The 5,433-nt window shown below is 45.7% G+C and overlaps 1 pseudogene; it reads left to right on the top strand.

Moving 5' to 3' along the window:
- The first annotated feature begins 2,717 nt into the window (after positions 1–2,717).
- Positions 2,718–4,614, top strand: LOC112062005 (sharpin-like; annotated as a pseudogene).
- Positions 4,615–5,433: the final 819 nt, after the last annotated feature.

The raw sequence follows: 5,433 nt of genomic DNA, 5'->3' as shown, positions 1-5,433 counted from the left end.
CACTGTAACAAGTTTGATTTCTCAGTTTTCATAGTTGCTCTATAGTTTGATAAGATGTAATATGAGGGGAAATTGGGTGAAGGGTATATGGGAACTCTGTACTATTTTTGCAACTTGCCTGTAAGCCTGAAATTATTTCAAAATAAAGAAGTTAAAAAGCAACAGTAAAAAAATCAGAGGTGCATGGGCTTCCCTGGTGGCGCAGTGGTTGAGAGTCCGCCTGCCGATGCAGGGGACACGGGTTCGTGCCCCGGTCTGGGAAGATCCCACATGCCGCGGAGCGGCTGGGCCCGTGAGCCGTGGCCGCTGAGCCTGCGCGTCCGGAGCCTGTGCTCCGCAACGGGAGAGGCCACAGCAGTGAGAGGCCCGCGTACCGCAAAAAAAAAAAAAAAAAAAATCAGAGGTGTAATTCTTAAGCTCCTGTGACTGTCTTTTCCAACAATGGCCCCACTCGCTCTTCCAGAACCTTGACACTCCCTTATCAAGAGGTGCATTCTATTTACCCTCCCCTTCAACTGGGGACTTTAAAGTCCTGGGCAGGACTTTATTACAACTACAATAAATAGAAGAGACACTGCATGACTTCTGAATCTAGGTCATAAAAGGTGCTGCAGATTCTACGTGGCTCTCTCTCTAGATACTCACCCTTGGAAACCAGCCACCATTTGGTGAGGAAGCCCAGGCCACATGAAGAAGTCACAAGTATACGTTTCAGCTGAAAGCTCCAGCTAATAGCTAAGCCAACAGCCAGACCTGTGAGAATGCCTTCAGATTATTCTAGCCCAACGCCTTCAAGCTGTCCCATCAGTCACTGAGTGGAACAGAGAAATGCTGTCCCCACTGAGCCCTGCCCAAACTGCAGATTTGTGAGCATAATTATCGCTGTTATTGTTGTTACTGTATTAAGCTACTAAGGCTTGGGGTGATTTGTTATGCAGCAAAAGAAAACTGGAACAGCTGCCCTAAATTGATATGATTAATTGCTATTGGAAGATACTGGGTTTTACATCCACTTCATCCCTTAAAAGAAAGCTTTACTCACGACGGTAAAAAGAGAGCTCATAACTGGTGTGATTTAGGTAGCATTTTTTGCCATTTTGTTTTTGCAGTGATTTCTTTTCCAATACGGTATCCCTTTCCGAAAGAGATCAATATGACATTAAGTTATTAAGACACAGCCTAAGGGTGTATTAGACTTGTGCTTTGCTAGATCTCATTCTAAGCACATGCATATTAATGTCTACCTATTCACTTTCAGAAATAAGTCATCCCGTTTGTCAGTTAATAAGGAGCAAAGTGATCAGTGTCCTCAATTTCTCCCTTTCCTCTGTGCCCTAAACTCGCCCTTTAAGTTCAAATCTCTTGCCTTCTAAGTAGAGCTGGGACCACACAAATAACCGTCATTTACCTGCAAAGGTATGTTTTAATGGTCTTCAATTGGATTTTTTCTTAAGTTGGTCAACTTGCACACTAAGAATTATGTTGAAAGTAGAAAAGCAAGACACATCATCTTACCAGTAAAACATGCTTATATCAAAGATACCAAATAATAGGTCAATAACCATCTTAGGACTATTTGAGAACCTCTTTTCCTTACAAAGTTCCTAAGTCTTAATTTTCACAATTAAGTTACTACCTTGATCTTAAAGAAATTACAAAATATATTATACCATCTTTGACATATTAACGTGGAGAAAATAAAACAGGGAATTATCAATGCTTATTTTTCTTCCTGATATAATTAAGGAACGGACTAATATTCTAGGGATGTACATTACAAAATTATTTTGCTCTTATCTATTAGATTAAAGCGAAGCATGTTTCAGCGTACCTTCTTTGAAGTCGCTCTTCCATCTGAGCTCACAACAGTCTCTTGCTTTTTTCTACTTTGAGAGCGAGGAAAACAGCATCAAAAAAAAAAAAGATGGCGTTTTAAATCAGAAACACCTGAGTTTGAATCCGGGTTCTCTGTCAGGTATTTGCTACGTCAGTGGTTCTCAAAATTTTAACGTGCATCAAAATCACCTGGAAGGCTTGTTAAAACACAGATTACTTGCGGCCCAGCCCAAAGGTTTTGATTCAGTACGTGCGGGATGGGGCGTGTAATCTGTGTGTCTTACAAGTTTCCAGATGATGCTGAGTTGTACACATGTGAACAAATTACTCCTTGGTTTGAATCTCAGATGCTGGTGCTGAAAAAAAATTGGAAAGTTTCTACCTACGCCATAAATATTCATTTCCTTTCCCTATATTAGTCAATACCCATGATAAAGGTTCAGTGTCCCTTTCCACAGTTCTGAAACCCAAACATTTCAGAAAACAGAACTTTTACTTTTAGGTTTGGTTTAAATTCGTTTGGCAACAAACCTGGTCTATTAACAGTCTTCATTTATTATTTATTGTTTTTACTTTATATCTCTTTATTATATGTATAGTTTGGTTATTGGGTGCTGTGGCCCTACCCCACTAGAATTGTTACGTATTACGTAGGCTACAAACTATACTACCTTTCTAGAAGGAGGGAAAATGTATGAATCCTGAAGTCCTGGCTCTAAATGTTTTGGATAAGAAACTGGCGACCTGTCTTTAGCACTTTAACATACTTATATGTTTTCTTTATTTAGCTATTTTCAGCTTTCTCAACTTGATTATAAATCCCTCAAGAGCAGAATCATGTCTTGTGTGGCAACCCTCACACCACCTACTACGCACTGAACATGAAGTATGTGCTAAATAAATGACCACTGGTTTGAATTTATGGACCCTAATAAGATTTGAGTAAAAGACGGACATGATTCCACAGTATGAGATTCAAAAAGGAAAGATGAATCAAAAACATTGCAGGGTTCTCAAAACTGCAATTCTGACTATAATCCCCATAATCCCAAATGATTCTGACAAGAAGAAAATGTGACAGTGACATTTCTGCTCTTCTTTGCACTTGTCACACATCGTATCTAAAGTATTGAAATCGGGCCATGTTTCTGCTCACCTTCTTAAGGACCTGTGCCCTGTTAACTCCCATACTTCTATTTGACCTCTCTCTTCTAATGGCTCCTTTCCACAAGCCTCTGCCTTTGCTCAAAACTGTTGCATCTTTAAAACTGAAAGAGAAAGAAAGCATGTTATGCACAGAGGAACAAAGGTGTTGTTACTTGAGGTGTATTATCCATGAGAAGGTGACAAATTCCATTTGTGATCCAGGAAACAAAAGTGAGGTTGGCAAGCAGGGTAAGGACAGTCAACAGGATCCACTTAAAGAAGCTTGCAAAGATGCTGCAAGGGCCAGAGTGCTCATTCAGAAGGCAAACTTTGATGGGAAACTAGATACCAGGCACCTGGATCATCAGTGGGACGGCACGACAAAGCCTGTCCAGCCCGGTTTGCTTTATTTGTCAGTACATACGTAGAGATTTTTGGTCTTAAGGTCACGACTCTTTTAACAATCCCTCTAACACTACATCCCCACATCCAGAAAAGTCCCCTTGAATCTAAAAGCCCAAATAAAGAAAAAAGCAGCAGTATTCACATGCCAAAATGGTGGCACAGAGCGGCCGAAGGCCACGGAAGCGGGCTCGTGGGGCCGGGCCGCGGTGCTCCTGGCCGTGCTCGCCGCGGTGAGGCCGCTGGGCGCGGGGTCGGACGCCGAGGCGCAGCTGCGGAGGCTGCGGCTGAGCGCGGACGCCGAGCGACCAGGGCGCTTCCGGCTGGAGCTGCTTGGCGCGGGGCCCGGGGCTGTCAGTTTGGAGCGGCCCTGGGAGTCAGTCTCCTACACCGTCCGAGCCCCCATCCAGCATGAGCTGCAGCCTCCACCAGGAGGGCCTGGGACTCTCAGCCTGCACTTTGCCAACCCTCAGGAAGCTCAGCGGTGAGCAGCCCTGGTCCGAGGTGCCACCGTGGAAGGACAGAATGAGGAGCTAGCAGGGCGCCCGACCCGGGCCAGAGAGGGTGGGGATGAGAAGCGGGCAGCCCAAGCGGCAGCCATCCTGGCCCAGCATCATGTGGCCCTCAGCATCCAGCTGCAGGAGGCCTGCTTCCCTCCCGGCCCCATCAGGCTACACGGCACAGCTGAAGATGCTGCATCCTCTGCCCATGTCTCACTGCCGGTCCACCCCCACTGCACCATTGGGCCCTCCAGAAGCAGATATTCTCGGAGTTCGGCTTCCCACCGGCTGTGCAGCGCTGGGTCATCGGGAAGTGCCTGTGTGTCCCTGGATACAGCCTTGCTTTCTATGGGGGCCAGCGGGACCGGGACTCTCAGCCCCCGCCGAGAAGCCCCAGGACGCAATCCTCAGCACCCCCAGAAGATGGATGTGGAACTAGGCCACCTGTTTCCTTAGTCACTGGGGCTGCCCCAAGCCCCTCAGCCAGCTGGCTCCAGCCTCCCCAATGCCCTTCAGCCCGGCTGGCCCTGCCCTTCCTGCACCTTCATCAGTGCCCCAAAGCTGACCCGGCTGTGAGATGTGCAGCACCCAGAGGCCCTGGGCTTGGGACCCCCGTCCCACAGCCTCCACCCAGCAGCTACCAAAGGCCACAAGGAGAGACGATGGCCCTTCCCTTCCAGGCCCAAGGTCCCTGGAGCCCCTCCTGAACCTCTCAGGGAACCTCCGCTGACTACTCACGGGAAACAAAGCCAGAGTTGCAGGGGAGGGGCCGTGAGCTGGAGTCATTAAATACACTTCTGAGCCAAAAAAAAAAAAAAAAAAATGGTGACACAAACAAATTCACATTCTCATCAGGACTGGTCCATTCTGCAGGATCAAGAATTTCACAGGCCATTGCTTCAGCTGGACCACAAAGAACCTCCCCTCCAGATACACCAAGTACATCAGTGGGTTCTCAAATTAACACTTATTGAAATTTAAAACCTCTTCTTTTTGTTAATTTTTCCTGGTACTGTCTATTGACCTTCACAGCTGGTATTCTGGGTAATACACATATGATTGCAAAGGCAAGAAAATAAGAGAATAGAGCCATGGAAAGAGATTGAGACAGACAGAGAGAGAAGGGGGTGGGGAGAAGGAGAAGCTACAGAAAAGATTAGGATTAGCTATAGGAAATCACCAATACTCTCTCTTTTTTTAATGTATGAAAATGGAGATTTCGTATAGTTCAACTTAAACATAAATACCTACTCCCACATTTTTATAAGAAAAGAAAAAAGAGAGAGAAAGAAACAAGAGGCAACATACATAAGGATGATCTAGACGTATACAGGCCCTGCATGTCCACACTGCTGACTCTGATCATCCACTTTCGGAGCCGAAAACCCAGTGGCCATTGTGTGCTGGGTCATGATTTAGAGAATCACGAGAAAGGAACGTAGGCTTAAAAAAAGCCACATCAAAATGAATGGCTGAAGGGCCACAGGTTAGACCCATGTCTTCAGAGTTGCCACTCTCCTTTTAGATTCTTAACTCAGACTGTTGATGG

This window comes from Physeter macrocephalus, chromosome 21 (assembly GCF_002837175.3).
Source record: "Physeter macrocephalus isolate SW-GA chromosome 21, ASM283717v5, whole genome shotgun sequence".
In the NCBI taxonomy this organism is placed as follows: Eukaryota; Metazoa; Chordata; class Mammalia; order Artiodactyla; family Physeteridae; genus Physeter; species Physeter macrocephalus.
The sequence above is the reverse complement of the archived record's forward strand: the minus strand, read 5'-3'. Positions and strand labels throughout refer to the sequence as shown.